This window comes from Lissotriton helveticus, chromosome 6 (assembly GCF_964261635.1).
Source record: "Lissotriton helveticus chromosome 6, aLisHel1.1, whole genome shotgun sequence".
Lineage (NCBI taxonomy): Eukaryota > Metazoa > Chordata > Amphibia > Caudata > Salamandridae > Lissotriton > Lissotriton helveticus.
This window is the reverse complement of record NC_136067.1, coordinates 701,358,899-701,386,797: the sequence shown is the minus strand read 5'-3', so window position 1 is coordinate 701,386,797 and position 27,899 is coordinate 701,358,899. Positions and strand designations below refer to the sequence as shown.

Genomic DNA, 27,899 nt, shown 5'->3' with positions numbered 1-27,899 from the left:
ACTGCTTTCACCAAACCTCCAAATTGAATTCTCCACAGAATGTCAAAAACTTGCAGTTCTCTTTTGTCACAGTCAACCTCCCTATCTTTTAGCACCCCATGAATTCCTGTTAATATGCTGTTGTATTCCTCGACACTATTGGCATGAATCAAACTATCGTCCTGGAAAGCTTGTACTGGCTGAGATTTTGAAATCTGTACATTAGCTTCGGAAAATAGTAGTCACAAATGTGGGTCGGCATGGTATACGCAAATATTTATAAACACCAAATGGTGTAACAGAGGTAGTTAAGATTTGAGAATTGGCTTCAAGTATCACTTGATGATGTGCTGCATTAAGTTGTGTTGTTGTAAAATAACCGGCATCACTCAGGATGCCTACCATTTCCTGTGTTTTGGAAATCGAATGATGTTCCTGCACACAATCTTATTTAGCCACCCCTCCTTTTGCCCACTCTAGGACAGCGGAAATAAACTGTGCTACATCAACAGGCTTAATAATCTCTTGCACACACAAGTCGCCTAAAAGCTGTCTCAACTCCCCCCCCCCCCCCCCCCCCCCAAAGATTGAGTTTCACATTCATCTTCTTATGTTTGACAGGATGGGGCCTTTCTGCAAAATTGTGTGCTCAAACCGTTTCCTACAACCTACTTTGACAAAGAAAACCTCTCCAAAACAGTTCAAAATATGACCTATCCATCCGCCCCATCAGAATCGATGGGGTATCTGTACCTGGTGCGGTCCCTAATCTACCCTGATTAACCCATCCAATTAGGTCGCTACTGTCACTCGCTACTTAATCTTTTGTGTAAGTACCCCTGTCCTTAATCTCCTAAGCGGTCTTCATAGTAGCCGTAAGTAATGATACATGCTCACCAAATGCTTCACTTTTGATATATGAAGACTTCAGGAGTACATTTGCCTGAACTTCTGTAAAGCTGTATTCAGATAAAATAGTTACAGGTAACCCCAAATCAGTCATAACTCTTTATCTATTGTTAACGCCAATTTTGACATTCCTTCACTCACATCATTTTTTTTCTCCTTAATGTGACTTACTCTCACTGAGTTATGTGCCTTAACCCCTTCCGTGCTCATGACGAGCTCAGCTCGTCATGATGCACGGTGCTCGTGTGCTCCTGACGAGTTGAGCTCGTCATGACCACACCCATTCCTATTATTGTCCAGCACAGGAGAGGAATATCAATAGCAGCCATGAGGTTAGACACACTTTTAAAAGTGTCCCGATATTTTGCACTCCTTTCCCACTGCTGGACCAGCGGAATTGCCTCCCTCGTGTCCTTGAACCACATCTTAAATAGATATCTCCCTCTCCCTTCCTTTTGTATATGACTTTTCTCTCTTAACTCACAGCATTGACAGTAGGGTGAATCAACTGTGCTCTTTGTTGCAATGGCCAGAGCAGGTAACATTAACTTCTCAAACCCCTTTGCTGTTCATATATATTCTCTATGGGGCTGGATTGTGGCTACAGAGTAATCTTTTATGAAGATTATTAAAATAAGTATTGGTCTCAATTTGGTCTCTGAGATCTTGTTCTGTGCAGTTTCCAAATTCACTGTGTAGCAGCCCGGAATCCTTAGTGCAGCCATATATTTGTCATTAGTTTTCTGATTTCCTTGTTTCTACTAAAAGGTATGTGCTTCTACTTCGAAACGTGATCCTCCTTAAAGTGCCATTTCTTTCGATTCACAGCTTCAGTGTACTCCTGTCATCTGCCAAATTCAGCTGGGATCGGCTCAGTTTCTGGTGAGTGATCACATTTGTTTGACCCTCAGCACCCAATGAAATAAAACAGTGCTTCAAGTGACTTTCTTTCAATTTCTACCTAATGATGATTGAAAACTCTGTACCATTGTTTTCACTTAATGTTTGTCTTGCCTGGATTTTGGAAAACTGCAGTAGGCGGTTGCACACTCTGCGACCTTGCCATGGTTAGGCCTACAGTATATCCTGAGCTTTATCTTGCACTTTGTCAAAATAACTGACACCAGTTTGCAATTTCTACAAAACTGTGCACAGTGCTGTTCATTTCTTATATCCCGATAGCATTTAGGTCAGTAAAGAATACTTGCATGCTTTCTCTTTGTGCCAATATCGCTTTCCTTTTGTGACCAGTGAATGTTTTGTGTCTGCGATTTATCTGCTAAACCGAAAAGGACCACTGCATCTTCTCACCATGCGTGGGGACGTATCCGCATTCTATGTGCTCTAGGTCAGGCACAGCCTTTGCATGCTATGATGGGTCAGCCTGACCTTGATTGACCAGCATGTTAGTGCTTTGGCTAGCCTCACTTGAGCAGTATGTTAGATAGCCACAGCCCTCCTCCCTTTTGTGCTCTGCCCGGTAGCATCTGTCCTGCTCTAAATGTCTGCTGCCCACTGCACTAGATGTACTTAATTTTTCTCTGAAACTGGTTCTTTTGGTTGGTCACTTCCCCTAACTTTACACGACAGGACTCAAAACCGCTGCTATTCATTGCTAAAAATATCTGGTGATCTACACCTACAAGCAAATTAACCATTCAGAAAATAAATCTGAGTCTTGTGGTGGGTGTGTAAAGTTGTTCGCTCATAGTTATGTAAATTCTATAAAGCCATAAAACTGCCACAGAAGAATACAATAATTTTGCTTTTGTTCACCAAAATAATTGCTGTGTTTGCATCCAAGGGAAATATAATCACTAAACTGCATACTTACACTTCTCTAGCCACTCGGATGAATTTGTCAATTTGAGTTTTCCTCCTTTGCAGTTAACCCACTCTAGAGTGCAGCCTTTCAGCGCAAGAGGCGATATTGTGCCACGTGTCCATTAGATTATGCTGCACCAAAGTCCGTACCATGGGACCAGATCCAAGACTTGGCAGGAATGATAGTGTGAAGAATGTAAGGATTGTACCCTTACTTCCACTCCTGCACCAGACCTTCCTGAAACATGGAGGCTACAAGACCCACCATGGTGCTCCCATGTAAGCCCTGTACTCCATGACCTGTCTGTAGTCTGCCTCGTGGTGCAACCAGACCCCAAGCCTTCAGAAGAGGGAGAAGACCAAAGGGGGAAATGGCACACCCAGACATTGCCTTATGTGACTGATTTGTGTCGCAGTGAAGTTAAAACCGAGAACACAATTTTGAAAGCGAGTGTTGATTTGGCTGTCCGCACGGGCATGGGGCTTCTCTTGACTTTGTGAACCTCTGTACTTGCTTATTGACTGGTGAGCTTCATGACCTGTCTGGTTTTTGGCGTGGCAAACTACCAGATACTCTTTTCCATCCTTCACCGATTAGGCTATTAGGGTGTAGTTAGTTCACAGCATGTGCAAAGTAATTGAGCTTGAGTTTTTATGTTTAGCTTGTAGGCTACATTTTTCAGCGGTACCTCCTGTAAGTGCTGCTCTTTTATCTGTTAAGCATTCAGCTCTCCTTCATTCAATACTCTGCTATTCCTTTGCCCCATCCTTTGTGCCCTCGTCCAACTCACTAGTGTGACTGACCTGCTTGTCAGTGCTCCCCATAATTCATCTTACTTCGAATTGCAGGTTGAGAGTAGCTTTCAGTTGTTCATGTGTGGCTTGATAGATTGTAGTGCCAATGTCTTAACCAATGCTCATTCCTGCTTTTTGGTCATATGTTGTGGTCCTCGTTCCTTATCACCACTGACTGCTGCCTCTACGGGCTACTCTGGCGATGATGATACACTTGCCCTCACTGAGAACGAGTGTTCAGTAATGAGAAACCTATCATGTACTCATAAATCTGAGCTGGACAGACGCCCATACATCATATTGCAGGCAGCTAAAAGTGACTTGGTGTTTTTGCAAGAGAGCCTCGTGAGTGGGGCAAAAGGAAGGACCGTGGAGCTCTTCTCCTCTTGCAGGCTGTTAACATTTGCTATACTTTTCAGCTCCAGTGTGGTAGAGACTCGAGAGGGTGAAGAATGATGTACTGTTTCTTTCAGCTTATCTTACTAAATAGTGCTTAACATACTGTGCCTTCGCTTTTAGGAATGATGGCCCGAAGAATGCTGCTGTTATCTCGGCTACCCTCCAAAAAGGTGAGGAACCATTTTCAAGCAGGCGTCAGTTAGACTTTGTAGCTTAAATGTCTTTTATTGTGCAACTTGATGTCTTTCTTGCGTTGTCTTACTAAGACTTGGATCTTTGTATGCTGTGGGACCTATGTGCATGCTATAGCTTAACTCTTGATATTGGGTGAACTTGTGAGGTCAGTGTTTTGTGGGCCATGCTATCTATTTGAAAGACCAATTTGTCTGTAGTGCTTCTAAGAAGCACAGATGCATTGTCTGACCGAAGATGGTCATACAGATGCTGCATTCTGAAAGTATGCTTCGCTCCTCCACATGTGGTGTAAAGTTTAAAATCAGTCTGATTAATGATGAGACAATCCCGAACCTGACTTTATGAGGAGAACTCGTACGGATCTGACTCCTGAAATCAGATTGCCATTCCACATATGATTATTACTTGCTGATTGCAACTAAGGTTGAGCATATTTATAGATCGGATATGGTGGTTCTTGTAAAAATGGGGCAATATTTAGATCTAAATTGTGCTTTTAAAGGATGATACACTTCATGCAGCGAAAATTGCTGCAAGTTTTTCTTTGTACTCATCACATGTAGAGGCTTAACTGTTATCAAATGGCCCCCGTGGTTTCATATGCCAAGTAAATATATTGTGGGATTTAACTCGAGCACTTGTCCCAAATAATATTCACTCATTCCTATGAACAATCTCAGTTGATCTTTGTAAATCGTACAAGGTCCTTCATTTACTGCTTTCACCAAACCTCCAAATTGAATTCTCCACAGAATGTCAAAAACTTGCAGTTCTCTTTTGTCACAGTCAACCTCCCTATCTTTTAGCACCCCATGAATTCCTGTTAATATGCTGTTGTATTCCTCGACACTATTGGCATGAATCAAACTATCGTCCTGGAAAGCTTGTACTGGCTGAGATTTTGAAATCTGTACATTAGCTTCGGAAAATAGTAGTCACAAATGTGGGTCGGCATGGTATACGCAAATATTTATAAACACCAAATGGTGTAACAGAGGTAGTTAAGATTTGAGAATTGGCTTCAAGTATCACTTGATGATGTGCTGCATTAAGTTGTGTTGTTGTAAAATAACCGGCATCACTCAGGATGCCTACCATTTCCTGTGTTTTGGAAATCGAATGATGTTCCTGCACACAATCTTATTTAGCCACCCCTCCTTTTGCCCACTCTAGGACAGCGGAAATAAACTGTGCTACATCAACAGGCTTAATAATCTCTTGCACACACAAGTCGCCTAAAAGCTGTCTCAACTCCCTCCCCCCCCCCCCCCCCAAAAGATTGAGTTTCACATTCATCTTCTTATGTTTGACAGGATGGGGCCTTTCTGCAAAATTGTGTGCTCAAACCGTTTCCTACAACCTACTTTGACAAAGAAAACCTCTCCAAAACAGTTCAAAATATGACCTATCCATCCGCCCCATCAGAATCGATGGGGTATCTGTACCTGGTGCGGTCCCTAATCTACCCTGATTAACCCATCCAATTAGGTCGCTACTGTCACTCGCTACTTAATCTTTTGTGTAAGTACCCCTGTCCTTAATCTCCTAAGCGGTCTTCATAGTAGCCGTAAGTAATGATACATGCTCACCAAATGCTTCACTTTTGATATATGAAGACTTCAGGAGTACATTTGCCTGAACTTCTGTAAAGCTGTATTCAGATAAAATAGTTACAGGTAACCCCAAATCAGTCATAACTCTTTATCTATTGTTAACGCCAATTTTGACATTCCTTCACTCACATCATTTTTTTTCTCCTTAATGTGACTTACTCTCACTGAGTTATGTGCCTTAACCCCTTCCGTGCTCATGACGAGCTCAGCTCGTCATGATGCACGGTGCTCGTGTGCTCCTGACGAGTTGAGCTCGTCATGACCACACCCATTCCTATTATTGTCCAGCACAGGAGAGGAATATCAATAGCAGCCATGAGGTTAGACACACTTTTAAAAGTGTCCCGATATTTTGCACTCCTTTCCCACTGCTGGACCAGCGGAATTGCCTCCCTCGTGTCCTTGAACCACATCTTAAATAGATATCTCCCTCTCCCTTCCTTTTGTATATGACTTTTCTCTCTTAACTCACAGCATTGACAGTAGGGTGAATCAACTGTGCTCTTTGTTGCAATGGCCAGAGCAGGTAACATTAACTTCTCAAACCCCTTTGCTGTTCATATATATTCTCTATGGGGCTGGATTGTGGCTACAGAGTAATCTTTTATGAAGATTATTAAAATAAGTATTGGTCTCAATTTGGTCTCTGAGATCTTGTTCTGTGCAGTTTCCAAATTCACTGTGTAGCAGCCCGGAATCCTTAGTGCAGCCATATATTTGTCATTAGTTTTCTGATTTCCTTGTTTCTACTAAAAGGTATGTGCTTCTACTTCGAAACGTGATCCTCCTTAAAGTGCCATTTCTTTCGATTCACAGCTTCAGTGTACTCCTGTCATCTGCCAAATTCAGCTGGGATCGGCTCAGTTTCTGGTGAGTGATCACATTTGTTTGACCCTCAGCACCCAATGAAATAAAACAGTGCTTCAAGTGACTTTCTTTCAATTTCTACCTAATGATGATTGAAAACTCTGTACCATTGTTTTCACTTAATGTTTGTCTTGCCTGGATTTTGGAAAACTGCAGTAGGCGGTTGCACACTCTGCGACCTTGCCATGGTTAGGCCTACAGTATATCCTGAGCTTTATCTTGCACTTTGTCAAAATAACTGACACCAGTTTGCAATTTCTACAAAACTGTGCACAGTGCTGTTCATTTCTTATATCCCGATAGCATTTAGGTCAGTAAAGAATACTTGCATGCTTTCTCTTTGTGCCAATATCGCTTTCCTTTTGTGACCAGTGAATGTTTTGTGTCTGCGATTTATCTGCTAAACCGAAAAGGACCACTGCATCTTCTCACCATGCGTGGGGACGTATCCGCATTCTATGTGCTCTAGGTCAGGCACAGCCTTTGCATGCTATGATGGGTCAGCCTGACCTTGATTGACCAGCATGTTAGTGCTTTGGCTAGCCTCACTTGAGCAGTATGTTAGATAGCCACAGCCCTCCTCCCTTTTGTGCTCTGCCCGGTAGCATCTGTCCTGCTCTAAATGTCTGCTGCCCACTGCACTAGATGTACTTAATTTTTCTCTGAAACTGGTTCTTTTGGTTGGTCACTTCCCCTAACTTTACACGACAGGACTCAAAACCGCTGCTATTCATTGCTAAAAATATCTGGTGATCTACACCTACAAGCAAATTAACCATTCAGAAAATAAATCTGAGTCTTGTGGTGGGTGTGTAAAGTTGTTCGCTCATAGTTATGTAAATTCTATAAAGCCATAAAACTGCCACAGAAGAATACAATAATTTTGCTTTTGTTCACCAAAATAATTGCTGTGTTTGCATCCAAGGGAAATATAATCACTAAACTGCATACTTACACTTCTCTAGCCACTCGGATGAATTTGTCAATTTGAGTTTTCCTCCTTTGCAGTTAACCCACTCTAGAGTGCAGCCTTTCAGCGCAAGAGGCGATATTGTGCCACGTGTCCATTAGATTATGCTGCACCAAAGTCCGTACCATGGGACCAGATCCAAGACTTGGCAGGAATGATAGTGTGAAGAATGTAAGGATTGTACCCTTACTTCCACTCCTGCACCAGACCTTCCTGAAACATGGAGGCTACAAGACCCACCATGGTGCTCCCATGTAAGCCCTGTACTCCATGACCTGTCTGTAGTCTGCCTCGTGGTGCAACCAGACCCCAAGCCTTCAGAAGAGGGAGAAGACCAAAGGGGAAATGGCACACCCAGACATTGCCTTATGTGACTGATTTGTGTCGCAGTGAAGTTAAAACCGAGAACACAATTTTGAAAGCGAGTGTTGATTTGGCTGTCCGCACGGGCATGGGGCTTCTCTTGACTTTGTGAACCTCTGTACTTGCTTATTGACTGGTGAGCTTCATGACCTGTCTGGTTTTTGGCGTGGCAAACTACCAGATACTCTTTTCCATCCTTCACCGATTAGGCTATTAGGGTGTAGTTAGTTCACAGCATGTGCAAAGTAATTGAGCTTGAGTTTTTATGTTTAGCTTGTAGGCTACATTTTTCAGCGGTACCTCCTGTAAGTGCTGCTCTTTTATCTGTTAAGCATTCAGCTCTCCTTCATTCAATACTCTGCTATTCCTTTGCCCCATCCTTTGTGCCCTCGTCCAACTCACTAGTGTGACTGACCTGCTTGTCAGTGCTCCCCATAATTCATCTTACTTCGAATTGCAGGTTGAGAGTAGCTTTCAGTTGTTCATGTGTGGCTTGATAGATTGTAGTGCCAATGTCTTAACCAATGCTCATTCCTGCTTTTTGGTCATATGTTGTGGTCCTCGTTCCTTATCACCACTGACTGCTGCCTCTACGGGCTACTCTGGCGATGATGATACACTTGCCCTCACTGAGAACGAGTGTTCAGTAATGAGAAACCTATCATGTACTCATAAATCTGAGCTGGACAGACGCCCATACATCATATTGCAGGCAGCTAAAAGTGACTTGGTGTTTTTGCAAGAGAGCCTCGTGAGTGGGGCAAAAGGAAGGACCGTGGAGCTCTTCTCCTCTTGCAGGCTGTTAACATTTGCTATACTTTTCAGCTCCAGTGTGGTAGAGACTCGAGAGGGTGAAGAATGATGTACTGTTTCTTTCAGCTTATCTTACTAAATAGTGCTTAACATACTGTGCCTTCGCTTTTAGGAATGATGGCCCGAAGAATGCTGCTGTTATCTCGGCTACCCTCCAAAAAGGTGAGGAACCATTTTCAAGCAGGCGTCAGTTAGACTTTGTAGCTTAAATGTCTTTTATTGTGCAACTTGATGTCTTTCTTGCGTTGTCTTACTAAGACTTGGATCTTTGTATGCTGTGGGACCTATGTGCATGCTATAGCTTAACTCTTGATATTGGGTGCACTTGTGAGGTCAGTGTTTTGTGGGCCATGCTATCTATTTGAAAGACCAATTTGTCTGTAGTGCTTCTAAGAAGCACAGATGCATTGTCTGACCGAAGATGGTCATACAGATGCTGCATTCTGAAAGTATGCTTCGCTCCTCCACATGTGGTGTAAAGTTTAAAATCAGTCTGATTAATGATGAGACAATCCCGAACCTGACTTTATGAGGAGAACTCGTACGGATCTGACTCCTGAAATCAGATTGCCATTCCACATATGATTATTACTTGCTGATTGCAACTAAGGTTGAGCATATTTATAGATCGGATATGGTGGTTCTTGTAAAAATGGGGCAATATTTAGATCTAAATTGTGCTTTTAAAGGATGATACACTTCATGCAGCGAAAATTGCTGCAAGTTTTTCTTTGTACTCATCACATGTAGAGGCTTAACTGTTATCAAATGGCCCCCGTGGTTTCATATGCCAAGTAAATATATTGTGGGATTTAACTCGAGCACTTGTCCCAAATAATATTCACTCATTCCTATGAACAATCTCAGTTGATCTTTGTAAATCGTACAAGGTCCCTCATTTACTGCTTTCACCAAACCTCCAAATTGAATTCTCCACAGAATGTCAAAAACTTGCAGTTCTCTTTTGTCACAGTCAACCTCCCTATCTTTTAGCACCCCATGAATTCCTGTTAATATGCTGTTGTATTCCTCGACACTATTGGCATGAATCAAACTATCGTCCTGGAAAGCTTGTACTGGCTGAGATTTTGAAATCTGTACATTAGCTTCGGAAAATAGTAGTCACAAATGTGGGTCGGCATGGTATACGCAAATATTTATAAACACCAAATGGTGTAACAGAGGTAGTTAAGATTTGAGAATTGGCTTCAAGTATCACTTGATGATGTGCTGCATTAAGTTGTGTTGTTGTAAAATAACCGGCATCACTCAGGATGCCTACCATTTCCTGTATTTTGGAAATCGAATGATGTTCAGTAACAATATTCTTGGTGAGTGAGTGCCAACCTGCACACAATCTTATTTAGCCACCCCTCCTTTTGCCCACTCTAGGACAGCGGAAATAAACTGTGCTACATCAACAGGCTTAATAATCTCTTGCACACACAAGTCGCCTAAAAGCTGTCTCAACTCCCCCCCCCCCCCCCCAAGATTGAGTTTCACATTCATCTTCTTATGTTTGACAGGATGGGGCCTTTCTGCAAAATTGTGTGCTCAAACCGTTTCCTACAACCTACTTTGACAAAGAAAACCTCTCCAAAACAGTTCAAAATATGACATATCCATCCGCCCCATCAGAATCGATGGGGTATCTGTACCTGGTGCGGTCCCTAATCTACCCTGATTAACCCATCCAATTAGGTCGCTACTGTCACTCGCTACTTAATCTTTTGTGTAAGTACCCCTGTCCTTAATCTCCTAAGCGGTCTTCATAGTAGCCGTAAGTAATGATACATGCTCACCAAATGCTTCACTTTTGATATATGAAGACTTCAGGAGTACATTTGCCTGAACTTCTGTAAAGCTGTATTCAGATAAAATAGTTACAGGTAACCCCAAATCAGTCATAACTCTTTATCTATTGTTAACGCCAATTTTGACATTCCTTCACTCACATCATTTTTTTTCTCCTTAATGTGACTTACTCTCACTGAGTTATGTGCCTTAACCCCTTCCGTGCTCATGACGAGCTCAGCTCGTCATGATGCACGGTGCTCGTGTGCTCCTGACGAGTTGAGCTCGTCATGACCACACCCATTCCTATTATTGTCCAGCACAGGAGAGGAATATCAATAGCAGCCATGAGGTTAGACACACTTTTAAAAGTGTCCCGATATTTTGCACTCCTTTCCCACTGCTGGACCAGCGGAATTGCCTCCCTCGTGTCCTTGAACCACATCTTAAATAGATATCTCCCTCTCCCTTCCTTTTGTATATGACTTTTCTCTCTTAACTCACAGCATTGACAGTAGGGTGAATCAACTGTGCTCTTTGTTGCAATGGCCAGAGCAGGTAACATTAACTTCTCAAACCCCTTTGCTGTTCATATATATTCTCTCAGGGGCTGGATTGTGGCTACAGAGTAATCTTTTATGAAGATTATTAAAATAAGTATTGGTCTCAATTTGGTCTCTGAGATCTTGTTCTGTGCAGTTTCCAAATTCACTGTGTAGCAGCCCGGAATCCTTAGTGCAGCCATATATTTGTCATTAGTTTTCTGATTTCCTTGTTTCTACTAAAAGGTATGTGCTTCTACTTCGAAACGTGATCCTCCTTAAAGTGCCATTTCTTTCGATTCACAGCTTCAGTGTACTCCTGTCATCTGCCAAATTCAGCTGGGATCGGCTCAGTTTCTGGTGAGTGATCACATTTGTTTGACCCTCAGCACCCAATGAAATAAAACAGTGCTTCAAGTGACTTTCTTTCAATTTCTACCTAATGATGATTGAAAACTCTGTACCATTGTTTTCACTTAATGTTTGTCTTGCCTGGATTTTGGAAAACTGCAGTAGGCGGTTGCACACTCTGCGACCTTGCCATGGTTAGGCCTACAGTATATCCTGAGCTTTATCTTGCACTTTGTCAAAATAACTGACACCAGTTTGCAATTTCTACAAAACTGTGCACAGTGCTGTTCATTTCTTATATCCCGATAGCATTTAGGTCAGTAAAGAATACTTGCATGCTTTCTCTTTGTGCCAATATCGCTTTCCTTTTGTGACCAGTGAATGTTTTGTGTCTGCGATTTATCTGCTAAACCGAAAAGGACCACTGCATCTTCTCACCATGCGTGGGGACGTATCCGCATTCTATGTGCTCTAGGTCAGGCACAGCCTTTGCATGCTATGATGGGTCAGCCTGACCTTGATTGACCAGCATGTTAGTGCTTTGGCTAGCCTCACTTGAGCAGTATGTTAGATAGCCACAGCCCTCCTCCCTTTTGTGCTCTGCCCGGTAGCATCTGTCCTGCTCTAAATGTCTGCTGCCCACTGCACTAGATGTACTTAATTTTTCTCTGAAACTGGTTCTTTTGGTTGGTCACTTCCCCTAACTTTACACGACAGGACTCAAAACCGCTGCTATTCATTGCTAAAAATATCTGGTGATCTACACCTACAAGCAAATTAACCATTCAGAAAATAAATCTGAGTCTTGTGGTGGGTGTGTAAAGTTGTTCGCTCATAGTTATGTAAATTCTATAAAGCCATAAAACTGCCACAGAAGAATACAATAATTTTGCTTTTGTTCACCAAAATAATTGCTGTGTTTGCATCCAAGGGAAATATAATCACTAAACTGCATACTTACACTTCTCTAGCCACTCGGATGAATTTGTCAATTTGAGTTTTCCTCCTTTGCAGTTAACCCACTCTAGAGTGCAGCCTTTCAGCGCAAGAGGCGATATTGTGCCACGTGTCCATTAGATTATGCTGCACCAAAGTCCGTACCATGGGACCAGATCCAAGACTTGGCAGGAATGATAGTGTGAAGAATGTAAGGATTGTACCCTTACTTCCACTCCTGCACCAGACCTTCCTGAAACATGGAGGCTACAAGACCCACCATGGTGCTCCCATGTAAGCCCTGTACTCCATGACCTGTCTGTAGTCTGCCTCGTGGTGCAACCAGACCCCAAGCCTTCAGAAGAGGGAGAAGACCAAAGGGGGAAATGGCACACCCAGACATTGCCTTATGTGACTGATTTGTGTCGCAGTGAAGTTAAAACCGAGAACACAATTTTGAAAGCGAGTGTTGATTTGGCTGTCCGCACGGGCATGGGGCTTCTCTTGACTTTGTGAACCTCTGTACTTGCTTATTGACTGGTGAGCTTCATGACCTGTCTGGTTTTTGGCGTGGCAAACTACCAGATACTCTTTTCCATCCTTCACCGATTAGGCTATTAGGGTGTAGTTAGTTCACAGCATGTGCAAAGTAATTGAGCTTGAGTTTTTATGTTTAGCTTGTAGGCTACATTTTTCAGCGGTACCTCCTGTAAGTGCTGCTCTTTTATCTGTTAAGCATTCAGCTCTCCTTCATTCAATACTCTGCTATTCCTTTGCCCCATCCTTTGTGCCCTCGTCCAACTCACTAGTGTGACTGACCTGCTTGTCAGTGCTCCCCATAATTCATCTTACTTCGAATTGCAGGTTGAGAGTAGCTTTCAGTTGTTCATGTGTGGCTTGATAGATTGTAGTGCCAATGTCTTAACCAATGCTCATTCCTGCTTTTTGGTCATATGTTGTGGTCCTCGTTCCTTATCACCACTGACTGCTGCCTCTACGGGCTACTCTGGCGATGATGATACACTTGCCCTCACTGAGAACGAGTGTTCAGTAATGAGAAACCTATCATGTACTCATAAATCTGAGCTGGACAGACGCCCATACATCATATTGCAGGCAGCTAAAAGTGACTTGGTGTTTTTGCAAGAGAGCCTCGTGAGTGGGGCAAAAGGAAGGACCGTGGAGCTCTTCTCCTCTTGCAGGCTGTTAACATTTGCTATACTTTTCAGCTCCAGTGTGGTAGAGACTCGAGAGGGTGAAGAATGATGTACTGTTTCTTTCAGCTTATCTTACTAAATAGTGCTTAACATACTGTGCCTTCGCTTTTAGGAATGATGGCCCGAAGAATGCTGCTGTTATCTCGGCTACCCTCCAAAAAGGTGAGGAACCATTTTCAAGCAGGCGTCAGTTAGACTTTGTAGCTTAAATGTCTTTTATTGTGCAACTTGATGTCTTTCTTGCGTTGTCTTACTAAGACTTGGATCTTTGTATGCTGTGGGACCTATGTGCATGCTATAGCTTAACTCTTGATATTGGGTGCACTTGTGAGGTCAGTGTTTTGTGGGCCATGCTATCTATTTGAAAGACCAATTTGTCTGTAGTGCTTCTAAGAAGCACAGATGCATTGTCTGACCGAAGATGGTCATACAGATGCTGCATTCTGAAAGTATGCTTCGCTCCTCCACATGTGGTGTAAAGTTTAAAATCAGTCTGATTAATGATGAGACAATCCCGAACCTGACTTTATGAGGAGAACTCGTACGGATCTGACTCCTGAAATCAGATTGCCATTCCACATATGATTATTACTTGCTGATTGCAACTAAGGTTGAGCATATTTATAGATCGGATATGGTGGTTCTTGTAAAAATGGGGCAATATTTAGATCTAAATTGTGCTTTTAAAGGATGATACACTTCATGCAGCGAAAATTGCTGCAAGTTTTTCTTTGTACTCATCACATGTAGAGGCTTAACTGTTATCAAATGGCCCCCGTGGTTTCATATGCCAAGTAAATATATTGTGGGATTTAACTCGAGCACTTGTCCCAAATAATATTCACTCATTCCTATGAACAATCTCAGTTGATCTTTGTAAATCGTACAAGGTCCTTCATTTACTGCTTTCACCAAACCTCCAAATTGAATTCTCCACAGAATGTCAAAAACTTGCAGTTCTCTTTTGTCACAGTCAACCTCCCTATCTTTTAGCACCCCATGAATTCCTGTTAATATGCTGTTGTATTCCTCGACACTATTGGCATGAATCAAACTATCGTCCTGGAAAGCTTGTACTGGCTGAGATTTTGAAATCTGTACATTAGCTTCGGAAAATAGTAGTCACAAATGTGGGTCGGCATGGTATACGCAAATATTTATAAACACCAAATGGTGTAACAGAGGTAGTTAAGATTTGAGAATTGGCTTCAAGTATCACTTGATGATGTGCTGCATTAAGTTGTGTTGTTGTAAAATAACCGGCATCACTCAGGATGCCTACCATTTCCTGTGTTTTGGAAATCGAATGATGTTCCTGCACACAATCTTATTTAGCCACCCCTCCTTTTGCCCACTCTAGGACAGCGGAAATAAACTGTGCTACATCAACAGGCTTAATAATCTCTTGCACACACAAGTCGCCTAAAAGCTGTCTCAACTCCCTCCCCCCCCCCCCAAAAGATTGAGTTTCACATTCATCTTCTTATGTTTGACAGGATGGGGCCTTTCTGCAAAATTGTGTGCTCAAACCGTTTCCTACAACCTACTTTGACAAAGAAAACCTCTCCAAAACAGTTCAAAATATGACATATCCATCCGCCCCATCAGAATCGATGGGGTATCTGTACCTGGTGCGGTCCCTAATCTACCCTGATTAACCCATCCAATTAGGTCGCTACTGTCACTCGCTACTTAATCTTTTGTGTAAGTACCCCTGTCCTTAATCTCCTAAGCGGTCTTCATAGTAGCCGTAAGTAATGATACATGCTCACCAAATGCTTCACTTTTGATATATGAAGACTTCAGGAGTACATTTGCCTGAACTTCTGTAAAGCTGTATTCAGATAAAATAGTTACAGGTAACCCCAAATCAGTCATAACTCTTTATCTATTGTTAACGCCAATTTTGACATTCCTTCACTCACATCATTTTTTTCTCCTTAATGTGACTTACTCTCACTGAGTTATGTGCCTTAACCCCTTCCGTGCTCATGACGAGCTCAGCTCGTCATGATGCACGGTGCTCGTGTGCTCCTGACGAGTTGAGCTCGTCATGACCACACCCATTCCTATTATTGTCCAGCACAGGAGAGGAATATCAATAGCAGCCATGAGGTTAGACACACTTTTAAAAGTGTCCCGATATTTTGCACTCCTTTCCCACTGCTGGACCAGCGGAATTGCCTCCCTCGTGTCCTTGAACCACATCTTAAATAGATATCTCCCTCTCCCTTCCTTTTGTATATGACTTTTCTCTCTTAACTCACAGCATTGACAGTAGGGTGAATCAACTGTGCTCTTTGTTGCAATGGCCAGGGCAGGTAACTTCTCAAACCCCTTTGCTGTTCATATATATTCTCTCAGGGGCTGGATTGTGGCTACAGAGTAATCTTTTATGAAGATTATTAAAATAAGTATTGGTCTCAATTTGGTCTCTGAGATCTTGTTCTGTGCAGTTTCCAAATTCACTGTGTAGCAGCCCGGAATCCTTAGTGCAGCCATATATTTGTCATTAGTTTTCTGATTTCCTTGTTTCTACTAAAAGGTATGTGCTTCTACTTCGAAACGTGATCCTCCTTAAAGTGCCATTTCTTTCGGTTCACAGCTTCAGTGTACTCCTGTCATCTGCCAAATTCAGCTGGGATCGGCTCAGTTTCTGGTGAGTGATCACATTTGTTTGACCCTCAGCACCCAATGAAATAAAACAGTGCTTCAAGTGACTTTCTTTCAATTTCTACCTAATGATGATTGAAAACTCTGTCCCATTGTTTTCACTTAATGTTTGTCTTGCCTGGATTTTGGAAAACTGCAGTAGGCGGTTGCACACTCTGCGACCTTGCCATGGTTAGGCCTACAGTATATCCTGAGCTTTATCTTGCACTTTGTCAAAATAACTGACACCAGTTTGCAATTTCTACAAAACTGTGCACAGTGCTGTTCATTTCTTATATCCCGATAGCATTTAGGTCAGTAAAGAATACTTGCATGCTTTCTCTTTGTGCCAATATCGCTTTCCTTTTGTGACCAGTGAATGTTTTGTGTCTGCGATTTATCTGCTAAACCGAAAAGGACCACTGCATCTTCTCACCATGCGTGGGGACGTATCCGCATTCTATGTGCTCTAGGTCAGGCACAGCCTTTGCATGCTATGATGGGTCAGCCTGACCTTGATTGACCAGCATGTTAGTGCTTTGGCTAGCCTCACTTGAGCAGTATGTTAGATAGCCACAGCCCTCCTCCCTTTTGTGCTCTGCCCGGTAGCATCTGTCCTGCTCTAAATGTCTGCTGCCCACTGCACTAGATGTACTTAATTTTTCTCTAAAACTGGTTCTTTTGGTTGGTCACTTCCCCTAACTTTACACGACAGGACTCAAAACCGCTGCTATTCATTGCTAAAAATATCTGGTGATCTACACCTACAGGCAAATTAACCATTCAGAAAATAAATCTGAGTCTTGTGGTGGGTGTGTAAAGTTGTTCGCTCATAGTTATGTAAATTCTATAAAGCCATAAAACTGCCACAGAAGAATACAATAATTTTGCTTTTGTTCACCAAAATAATTGCTGTGTTTGCATCCAAGGGAAATATAATCACTAAACTGCATACTTACACTTCTCTAGCCACTCGGATGAATTTGTCAATTTGAGTTTTCCTCCTTTGCAGTTAACCCACTCTAGAGTGCAGCCTTTCAGCGCAAGAGGCGATATTGTGCCACGTGTCCATTAGATTATGCTGCACCAAAGTCCGTACCATGGGACCAGATCCAAGACTTGGCAGGAATGATAGTGTGAAGAATGTAAGGATTGTACCCTTACTTCCACTCCTGCACCAGACCTTCCTGAAACATGGAGGCTACAAGACCCACCATGGTGCTCCCATGTAAGCCCTGTACTCCATGACCTGTCTGTAGTCTGCCTCGTGGTGCAACCAGACCCCAAGCCTTCAGAAGAGGGAGAAGACCAAAGGGGGAAATGGCACACCCAGACATTGCCTTATGTGACTGATTTGTGTCGCAGTGAAGTTAAAACCGAGAACACAATTTTGAAAGCGAGTGTTGATTTGGCTGTCCGCACGGGCATGGGGCTTCTCTTGACTTTGTGAACCTCTGTACTTGCTTATTGACTGGTGAGCTTCATGACCTGTCTGGTTTTTGGCGTGGCAAACTACCAGATACTCTTTTCCATCCTTCACCGATTAGGCTATTAGGGTGTAGTTAGTTCACAGCATGTGCAAAGTAATTGAGCTTGAGTTTTTATGTTTAGCTTGTAGGCTACATTTTTCAGCGGTACCTCCTGTAAGTGCTGCTCTTTTATCTGTTAAGCATTCAGCTCTCCTTCATTCAATACTCTGCTATTCCTTTGCCCCATCCTTTGTGCCCTCGTCCAACTCACTAGTGTGACTGACCTGCTTGTCAGTGCTCCCCATAATTCATCTTACTTCGAATTGCAGGTTGAGAGTAGCTTTCAGTTGTTCATGTGTGGCTTGATAGATTGTAGTGCCAATGTCTTAACCAATGCTCATTCCTGCTTTTTGGTCATATGTTGTGGTCCTCGTTCCTTATCACCACTGACTGCTGCCTCTACGGGCTACTCTGGCGATGATGATACACTTGCCCTCACTGAGAACGAGTGTTCAGTAATGAGAAACCTATCATGTACTCATAAATCTGAGCTGGACAGACGCCCATACATCATATTGCAGGCAGCTAAAAGTGACTTGGTGTTTTTGCAAGAGAGCCTCGTGAGTGGGGCAAAAGGAAGGACCGTGGAGCTCTTCTCCTCTTGCAGGCTGTTAACATTTGCTATACTTTTCAGCTCCAGTGTGGTAGAGACTCGAGAGGGTGAAGAATGATGTACTGTTTCTTTCAGCTTATCTTACTAAATAGTGCTTAACATACTGTGCCTTCGCTTTTAGGAATGATGGCCCGAAGAATGCTGCTGTTATCTCGGCTACCCTCCAAAAAGGTGAGGAACCATTTTCAAGCAGGCGTCAGTTAGACTTTGTAGCTTAAATGTCTTTTATTGTGCAACTTGATGTCTTTCTTGCGTTGTCTTACTAAGACTTGGATCTTTGTATGCTGTGGGACCTATGTGCATGCTATAGCTTAACTCTTGATATTGGGTGCACTTGTGAGGTCAGTGTTTTGTGGGCCATGCTATCTATTTGAAAGACCAATTTGTCTGTAGTGCTTCTAAGAAGCACAGATGCATTGTCTGACCGAAGATGGTCATACAGATGCTGCATTCTGAAAGTATGCTTCGCTCCTCCACATGTGGTGTAAAGTTTAAAATCAGTCTGATTAATGATGAGACAATCCCGAACCTGACTTTATGAGGAGAACTCGTACGGATCTGACTCCTGAAATCAGATTGCCATTCCACATATGATTATTACTTGCTGATTGCAACTAAGGTTGAGCATATTTATAGATCGGATATGGTGGTTCTTGTAAAAATGGGGCAATATTTAGATCTAAATTGTGCTTTTAAAGGATGATACACTTCATGCAGCGAAAATTGCTGCAAGTTTTTCTTTGTACTCATCACATGTAGAGGCTTAACTGTTATCAAATGGCCCCCGTGGTTTCATATGCCAAGTAAATATATTGTGGGATTTAACTCGAGCACTTGTCCCAAATAATATTCACTCATTCCTATGAACAATCTCAGTTGATCTTTGTAAATCGTACAAGGTCCCTCATTTACTGCTTTCACCAAACCTCCAAATTGAATTCTCCACAGAATGTCAAAAACTTGCAGTTCTCTTTTGTCACAGTCAACCTCCCTATCTTTTAGCACCCCATGAATTCCTGTTAATATGCTGTTGTATTCCTCGACACTATTGGCATGAATCAAACTATCGTCCTGGAAAGCTTGTACTGGCTGAGATTTTGAAATCTGTACATTAGCTTCGGAAAATAGTAGTCACAAATGTGGGTCGGCATGGTATACGCAAATATTTATAAACACCAAATGGTGTAACAGAGGTAGTTAAGATTTGAGAATTGGCTTCAAGTATCACTTGATGATGTGCTGCATTAAGTTGTGTTGTTGTAAAATAACCGGCATCACTCAGGATGCCTACCATTTCCTGTATTTTGGAAATCGAATGATGTTCAGTAACAATATTCTTGGTGAGTGAGTGCCAACCTGCACACAATCTTATTTAGCCACCCCTCCTTTTGCCCACTCTAGGACAGCGGAAATAAACTGTGCTACATCAACAGGCTTAATAATCTCTTGCACACACAAGTCGCCTAAAAGCTGTCTCAACTCCCCCCCCCCCCAAAGATTGAGTTTCACATTCATCTTCTTATGTTTGACAGGATGGGGCCTTTCTGCAAAATTGTGTGCTCAAACCGTTTCCTACAACCTACTTTGACAAAGAAAACCTCTCCAAAACAGTTCAAAATATGACATATCCATCCGCCCCATCAGAATCGATGGGGTATCTGTACCTGGTGCGGTCCCTAATCTACCCTGATTAACCCATCCAATTAGGTCGCTACTGTCACTCGCTACTTAATCTTTTGTGTAAGTACCCCTGTCCTTAATCTCCTAAGCGGTCTTCATAGTAGCCGTAAGTAATGATACATGCTCACCAAATGCTTCACTTTTGATATATGAAGACTTCAGGAGTACATTTGCCTGAACTTCTGTAAAGCTGTATTCAGATAAAATAGTTACAGGTAACCCCAAATCAGTCATAACTCTTTATCTATTGTTAACGCCAATTTTGACATTCCTTCACTCACATCATTTTTTTTCTCCTTAATGTGACTTACTCTCACTGAGTTATGTGCCTTAACCCCTTCCGTGCTCATGACGAGCTCAGCTCGTCATGATGCACGGTGCTCGTGTGCTCCTGACGAGTTGAGCTCGTCATGACCACACCCATTCCTATTATTGTCCAGCACAGGAGAGGAATATCAATAGCAGCCATGAGGTTAGACACACTTTTAAAAGTGTCCCGATATTTTGCACTCCTTTCCCACTGCTGGACCAGCGGAATTGCCTCCCTCGTGTCCTTGAACCACATCTTAAATAGATATCTCCCTCTCCCTTCCTTTTGTATATGACTTTTCTCTCTTAACTCACAGCATTGACAGTAGGGTGAATCAACTGTGCTCTTTGTTGCAATGGCCAGAGCAGGTAACATTAACTTCTCAAACCCCTTTGCTGTTCATATATATTCTCTCAGGGGCTGGATTGTGGCTACAGAGTAATCTTTTATGAAGATTATTAAAATAAGTATTGGTCTCAATTTGGTCTCTGAGATCTTGTTCTGTGCAGTTTCCAAATTCACTGTGTAGCAGCCCGGAATCCTTAGTGCAGCCATATATTTGTCATTAGTTTTCTGATTTCCTTGTTTCTACTAAAAGGTATGTGCTTCTACTTCGAAACGTGATCCTCCTTAAAGTGCCATTTCTTTCGATTCACAGCTTCAGTGTACTCCTGTCATCTGCCAAATTCAGCTGGGATCGGCTCAGTTTCTGGTGAGTGATCACATTTGTTTGACCCTCAGCACCCAATGAAATAAAACAGTGCTTCAAGTGACTTTCTTTCAATTTCTACCTAATGATGATTGAAAACTCTGTACCATTGTTTTCACTTAATGTTTGTCTTGCCTGGATTTTGGAAAACTGCAGTAGGCGGTTGCACACTCTGCGACCTTGCCATGGTTAGGCCTACAGTATATCCTGAGCTTTATCTTGCACTTTGTCAAAATAACTGACACCAGTTTGCAATTTCTACAAAACTGTGCACAGTGCTGTTCATTTCTTATATCCCGATAGCATTTAGGTCAGTAAAGAATACTTGCATGCTTTCTCTTTGTGCCAATATCGCTTTCCTTTTGTGACCAGTGAATGTTTTGTGTCTGCGATTTATCTGCTAAACCGAAAAGGACCACTGCATCTTCTCACCATGCGTGGGGACGTATCCGCATTCTATGTGCTCTAGGTCAGGCACAGCCTTTGCATGCTATGATGGGTCAGCCTGACCTTGATTGACCAGCATGTTAGTGCTTTGGCTAGCCTCACTTGAGCAGTATGTTAGATAGCCACAGCCCTCCTCCCTTTTGTGCTCTGCCCGGTAGCATCTGTCCTGCTCTAAATGTCTGCTGCCCACTGCACTAGATGTACTTAATTTTTCTCTGAAACTGGTTCTTTTGGTTGGTCACTTCCCCTAACTTTACACGACAGGACTCAAAACCGCTGCTATTCATTGCTAAAAATATCTGGTGATCTACACCTACAAGCAAATTAACCATTCAGAAAATAAATCTGAGTCTTGTGGTGGGTGTGTAAAGTTGTTCGCTCATAGTTATGTAAATTCTATAAAGCCATAAAACTGCCACAGAAGAATACAATAATTTTGCTTTTGTTCACCAAAATAATTGCTGTGTTTGCATCCAAGGGAAATATAATCACTAAACTGCATACTTACACTTCTCTAGCCACTCGGATGAATTTGTCAATTTGAGTTTTCCTCCTTTGCAGTTAACCCACTCTAGAGTGCAGCCTTTCAGCGCAAGAGGCGATATTGTGCCACGTGTCCATTAGATTATGCTGCACCAAAGTCCGTACCATGGGACCAGATCCAAGACTTGGCAGGAATGATAGTGTGAAGAATGTAAGGATTGTACCCTTACTTCCACTCCTGCACCAGACCTTCCTGAAACATGGAGGCTACAAGACCCACCATGGTGCTCCCATGTAAGCCCTGTACTCCATGACCTGTCTGTAGTCTGCCTCGTGGTGCAACCAGACCCCAAGCCTTCAGAAGAGGGAGAAGACCAAAGGGGGAAATGGCACACCCAGACATTGCCTTATGTGACTGATTTGTGTCGCAGTGAAGTTAAAACCGAGAACACAATTTTGAAAGCGAGTGTTGATTTGGCTGTCCGCACGGGCATGGGGCTTCTCTTGACTTTGTGAACCTCTGTACTTGCTTATTGACTGGTGAGCTTCATGACCTGTCTGGTTTTTGGCGTGGCAAACTACCAGATACTCTTTTCCATCCTTCACCGATTAGGCTATTAGGGTGTAGTTAGTTCACAGCATGTGCAAAGTAATTGAGCTTGAGTTTTTATGTTTAGCTTGTAGGCTACATTTTTCAGCGGTACCTCCTGTAAGTGCTGCTCTTTTATCTGTTAAGCATTCAGCTCTCCTTCATTCAATACTCTGCTATTCCTTTGCCCCATCCTTTGTGCCCTCGTCCAACTCACTAGTGTGACTGACCTGCTTGTCAGTGCTCCCCATAATTCATCTTACTTCGAATTGCAGGTTGAGAGTAGCTTTCAGTTGTTCATGTGTGGCTTGATAGATTGTAGTGCCAATGTCTTAACCAATGCTCATTCCTGCTTTTTGGTCATATGTTGTGGTCCTCGTTCCTTATCACCACTGACTGCTGCCTCTACGGGCTACTCTGGCGATGATGATACACTTGCCCTCACTGAGAACGAGTGTTCAGTAATGAGAAACCTATCATGTACTCATAAATCTGAGCTGGACAGACGCCCATACATCATATTGCAGGCAGCTAAAAGTGACTTGGTGTTTTTGCAAGAGAGCCTCGTGAGTGGGGCAAAAGGAAGGACCGTGGAGCTCTTCTCCTCTTGCAGGCTGTTAACATTTGCTATACTTTTCAGCTCCAGTGTGGTAGAGACTCGAGAGGGTGAAGAATGATGTACTGTTTCTTTCAGCTTATCTTACTAAATAGTGCTTAACATACTGTGCCTTCGCTTTTAGGAATGATGGCCCGAAGAATGCTGCTGTTATCTCGGCTACCCTCCAAAAAGGTGAGGAACCATTTTCAAGCAGGCGTCAGTTAGACTTTGTAGCTTAAATGTCTTTTATTGTGCAACTTGATGTCTTTCTTGCGTTGTCTTACTAAGACTTGGATCTTTGTATGCTGTGGGACCTATGTGCATGCTATAGCTTAACTCTTGATATTGGGTGAACTTGTGAGGTCAGTGTTTTGTGGGCCATGCTATCTATTTGAAAGACCAATTTGTCTGTAGTGCTTCTAAGAAGCACAGATGCATTGTCTGACCGAAGATGGTCATACAGATGCTGCATTCTGAAAGTATGCTTCGCTCCTCCACATGTGGTGTAAAGTTTAAAATCAGTCTGATTAATGATGAGACAATCCCGAACCTGACTTTATGAGGAGAACTCGTACGGATCTGACTCCTGAAATCAGATTGCCATTCCACATATGATTATTACTTGCTGATTGCAACTAAGGTTGAGCATATTTATAGATCGGATATGGTGGTTCTTGTAAAAATGGGGCAATATTTAGATCTAAATTGTGCTTTTAAAGGATGATACACTTCATGCAGCGAAAATTGCTGCAAGTTTTTCTTTGTACTCATCACATGTAGAGGCTTAACTGTTATCAAATGGCCCCCGTGGTTTCATATGCCAAGTAAATATATTGTGGGATTTAACTCGAGCACTTGTCCCAAATAATATTCACTCATTCCTATGAACAATCTCAGTTGATCTTTGTAAATCGTACAAGGTCCTTCATTTACTGCTTTCACCAAACCTCCAAATTGAATTCTCCACAGAATGTCAAAAACTTGCAGTTCTCTTTTGTCACAGTCAACCTCCCTATCTTTTAGCACCCCATGAATTCCTGTTAATATGCTGTTGTATTCCTCGACACTATTGGCATGAATCAAACTATCGTCCTGGAAAGCTTGTACTGGCTGAGATTTTGAAATCTGTACATTAGCTTCGGAAAATAGTAGTCACAAATGTGGGTCGGCATGGTATACGCAAATATTTATAAACACCAAATGGTGTAACAGAGGTAGTTAAGATTTGAGAATTGGCTTCAAGTATCACTTGATGATGTGCTGCATTAAGTTGTGTTGTTGTAAAATAACCGGCATCACTCAGGATGCCTACCATTTCCTGTGTTTTGGAAATCGAATGATGTTCCTGCACACAATCTTATTTAGCCACCCCTCCTTTTGCCCACTCTAGGACAGCGGAAATAAACTGTGCTACATCAACAGGCTTAATAATCTCTTGCACACACAAGTCGCCTAAAAGCTGTCTCAACTCCCTCCCCCCCCCCCCCCCCCAAAAGATTGAGTTTCACATTCATCTTCTTATGTTTGACAGGATGGGGCCTTTCTGCAAAATTGTGTGCTCAAACCGTTTCCTACAACCTACTTTGACAAAGAAAACCTCTCCAAAACAGTTCAAAATATGACCTATCCATCCGCCCCATCAGAATCGATGGGGTATCTGTACCTGGTGCGGTCCCTAATCTACCCTGATTAACCCATCCAATTAGGTCGCTACTGTCACTCGCTACTTAATCTTTTGTGTAAGTACCCCTGTCCTTAATCTCCTAAGCGGTCTTCATAGTAGCCGTAAGTAATGATACATGCTCACCAAATGCTTCACTTTTGATATATGAAGACTTCAGGAGTACATTTGCCTGAACTTCTGTAAAGCTGTATTCAGATAAAATAGTTACAGGTAACCCCAAATCAGTCATAACTCTTTATTGTTAACGCCAATTTTGACATTCCTTCACTCACATCATTTTTTTTCTCCTTAATGTGACTTACTCTCACTGAGTTATGTGCCTTAACCCCTTCCGTGCTCATGACGAGCTCAGCTCGTCATGATGCACGGTGCTCGTGTGCTCCTGACGAGTTGAGCTCGTCATGACCACACCCATTCCTATTATTGTCCAGCACAGGAGAGGAATATCAATAGCAGCCATGAGGTTAGACACACTTTTAAAAGTGTCCCGATATTTTGCACTCCTTTCCCACTGCTGGACCAGCGGAATTGCCTCCCTCGTGTCCTTGAACCACATCTTAAATAGATATCTCCCTCTCCCTTCCTTTTGTATATGACTTTTCTCTCTTAACTCACAGCATTGACAGTAGGGTGAATCAACTGTGCTCTTTGTTGCAATGGCCAGAGCAGGTAACATTAACTTCTCAAACCCCTTTGCTGTTCATATATATTCTCTCAGGGGCTGGATTGTGGCTACAGAGTAATCTTTTATGAAGATTATTAAAATAAGTATTGGTCTCAATTTGGTCTCTGAGATCTTGTTCTGTGCAGTTTCCAAATTCACTGTGTAGCAGCCCGGAATCCTTAGTGCAGCCATATATTTGTCATTAGTTTTCTGATTTCCTTGTTTCTACTAAAAGGTATGTGCTTCTACTTCGAAACGTGATCCTCCTTAAAGTGCCATTTCTTTCGATTCACAGCTTCAGTGTACTCCTGTCATCTGCCAAATTCAGCTGGGATCGGCTCAGTTTCTGGTGAGTGATCACATTTGTTTGACCCTCAGCACCCAATGAAATAAAACAGTGCTTCAAGTGACTTTCTTTCAATTTCTACCTAATGATGATTGAAAACTCTGTACCATTGTTTTCACTTAATGTTTGTCTTGCCTGGATTTTGGAAAACTGCAGTAGGCGGTTGCACACTCTGCGACCTTGCCATGGTTAGGCCTACAGTATATCCTGAGCTTTATCTTGCACTTTGTCAAAATAACTGACACCAGTTTGCAATTTCTACAAAACTGTGCACAGTGCTGTTCATTTCTTATATCCCGATAGCATTTAGGTCAGTAAAGAATACTTGCATGCTTTCTCTTTGTGCCAATATCGCTTTCCTTTTGTGACCAGTGAATGTTTTGTGTCTGCGATTTATCTGCTAAACCGAAAAGGACCACTGCATCTTCTCACCATGCGTGGGGACGTATCCGCATTCTATGTGCTCTAGGTCAGGCACAGCCTTTGCATGCTATGATGGGTCAGCCTGACCTTGATTGACCAGCATGTTAGTGCTTTGGCTAGCCTCACTTGAGCAGTATGTTAGATAGCCACAGCCCTCCTCCCTTTTGTGCTCTGCCCGGTAGCATCTGTCCTGCTCTAAATGTCTGCTGCCCACTGCACTAGATGTACTTAATTTTTCTCTGAAACTGGTTCTTTTGGTTGGTCACTTCCCCTAACTTTACACGACAGGACTCAAAACCGCTGCTATTCATTGCTAAAAATATCTGGTGATCTACACCTACAAGCAAATTAACCATTCAGAAAATAAATCTGAGTCTTGTGGTGGGTGTGTAAAGTTGTTCGCTCATAGTTATGTAAATTCTATAAAGCCATAAAACTGCCACAGAAGAATACAATAATTTTGCTTTTGTTCACCAAAATAATTGCTGTGTTTGCATCCAAGGGAAATATAATCACTAAACTGCATACTTACACTTCTCTAGCCACTCGGATGAATTTGTCAATTTGAGTTTTCCTCCTTTGCAGTTAACCCACTCTAGAGTGCAGCCTTTCAGCGCAAGAGGCGATATTGTGCCACGTGTCCATTAGATTATGCTGCACCAAAGTCCGTACCATGGGACCAGATCCAAGACTTGGCAGGAATGATAGTGTGAAGAATGTAAGGATTGTACCCTTACTTCCACTCCTGCACCAGACCTTCCTGAAACATGGAGGCTACAAGACCCACCATGGTGCTCCCATGTAAGCCCTGTACTCCATGACCTGTCTGTAGTCTGCCTCGTGGTGCAACCAGACCCCAAGCCTTCAGAAGAGGGAGAAGACCAAAGGGGGAAATGGCACACCCAGACATTGCCTTATGTGACTGATTTGTGTCGCAGTGAAGTTAAAACCGAGAACACAATTTTGAAAGCGAGTGTTGATTTGGCTGTCCGCACGGGCATGGGGCTTCTCTTGACTTTGTGAACCTCTGTACTTGCTTATTGACTGGTGAGCTTCATGACCTGTCTGGTTTTTGGCGTGGCAAACTACCAGATACTCTTTTCCATCCTTCACCGATTAGGCTATTAGGGTGTAGTTAGTTCACAGCATGTGCAAAGTAATTGAGCTTGAGTTTTTATGTTTAGCTTGTAGGCTACATTTTTCAGCGGTACCTCCTGTAAGTGCTGCTCTTTTATCTGTTAAGCATTCAGCTCTCCTTCATTCAATACTCTGCTATTCCTTTGCCCCATCCTTTGTGCCCTCGTCCAACTCACTAGTGTGACTGACCTGCTTGTCAGTGCTCCCCATAATTCATCTTACTTCGAATTGCAGGTTGAGAGTAGCTTTCAGTTGTTCATGTGTGGCTTGATAGATTGTAGTGCCAATGTCTTAACCAATGCTCATTCCTGCTTTTTGGTCATATGTTGTGGTCCTCGTTCCTTATCACCACTGACTGCTGCCTCTACGGGCTACTCTGGCGATGATGATACACTTGCCCTCACTGAGAACGAGTGTTCAGTAATGAGAAACCTATCATGTACTCATAAATCTGAGCTGGACAGACGC

The 27,899-nt window shown here is 42.6% G+C and overlaps 11 non-coding genes across 11 annotated transcripts; all 11 read left to right on the top strand.

Moving 5' to 3' along the window:
* The first annotated feature begins 3,702 nt into the window (after positions 1 to 3,702).
* LOC144765416 (small nucleolar RNA SNORD103/SNORD85) lies at positions 3,703 to 3,788 on the top strand. The gene has a single exon (XR_013597406.1). It is a non-coding gene; the product is annotated as a small nucleolar RNA SNORD103/SNORD85 (small nucleolar RNA).
* A 621-nt stretch (positions 3,789 to 4,409) lies between these two features.
* On the top strand, positions 4,410 to 4,477 carry LOC144765432 (small nucleolar RNA SNORD50). The gene has a single exon (XR_013597421.1). It is a non-coding gene; the product is annotated as a small nucleolar RNA SNORD50 (small nucleolar RNA).
* A 4,038-nt stretch (positions 4,478 to 8,515) lies between these two features.
* On the top strand, positions 8,516 to 8,601 carry LOC144765414 (small nucleolar RNA SNORD103/SNORD85). The gene has a single exon (XR_013597404.1). It is a non-coding gene; the product is annotated as a small nucleolar RNA SNORD103/SNORD85 (small nucleolar RNA).
* Positions 8,602 to 9,222: 621 nt separating this feature from the next.
* Positions 9,223 to 9,290, top strand: LOC144765431 (small nucleolar RNA SNORD50). The gene has a single exon (XR_013597420.1). It is a non-coding gene; the product is annotated as a small nucleolar RNA SNORD50 (small nucleolar RNA).
* A 4,065-nt stretch (positions 9,291 to 13,355) lies between these two features.
* LOC144765413 (small nucleolar RNA SNORD103/SNORD85) lies at positions 13,356 to 13,441 on the top strand. The gene has a single exon (XR_013597403.1). It is a non-coding gene; the product is annotated as a small nucleolar RNA SNORD103/SNORD85 (small nucleolar RNA).
* Positions 13,442 to 14,062: 621 nt separating this feature from the next.
* Positions 14,063 to 14,130, top strand: LOC144765430 (small nucleolar RNA SNORD50). Its single transcript, XR_013597419.1, has one exon. It is a non-coding gene; the product is annotated as a small nucleolar RNA SNORD50 (small nucleolar RNA).
* Positions 14,131 to 18,158: 4,028 nt separating this feature from the next.
* On the top strand, positions 18,159 to 18,244 carry LOC144765412 (small nucleolar RNA SNORD103/SNORD85). The gene has a single exon (XR_013597402.1). It is a non-coding gene; the product is annotated as a small nucleolar RNA SNORD103/SNORD85 (small nucleolar RNA).
* Positions 18,245 to 18,865: 621 nt separating this feature from the next.
* Positions 18,866 to 18,933, top strand: LOC144765429 (small nucleolar RNA SNORD50). Its single transcript, XR_013597418.1, has one exon. It is a non-coding gene; the product is annotated as a small nucleolar RNA SNORD50 (small nucleolar RNA).
* A 4,062-nt stretch (positions 18,934 to 22,995) lies between these two features.
* On the top strand, positions 22,996 to 23,081 carry LOC144765411 (small nucleolar RNA SNORD103/SNORD85). The gene has a single exon (XR_013597401.1). It is a non-coding gene; the product is annotated as a small nucleolar RNA SNORD103/SNORD85 (small nucleolar RNA).
* A 621-nt stretch (positions 23,082 to 23,702) lies between these two features.
* On the top strand, positions 23,703 to 23,770 carry LOC144765428 (small nucleolar RNA SNORD50). Its single transcript, XR_013597417.1, has one exon. It is a non-coding gene; the product is annotated as a small nucleolar RNA SNORD50 (small nucleolar RNA).
* A 4,036-nt stretch (positions 23,771 to 27,806) lies between these two features.
* Positions 27,807 to 27,892, top strand: LOC144765410 (small nucleolar RNA SNORD103/SNORD85). Its single transcript, XR_013597400.1, has one exon. It is a non-coding gene; the product is annotated as a small nucleolar RNA SNORD103/SNORD85 (small nucleolar RNA).
* The last annotated feature ends 7 nt before the right edge of the window (positions 27,893 to 27,899 follow it).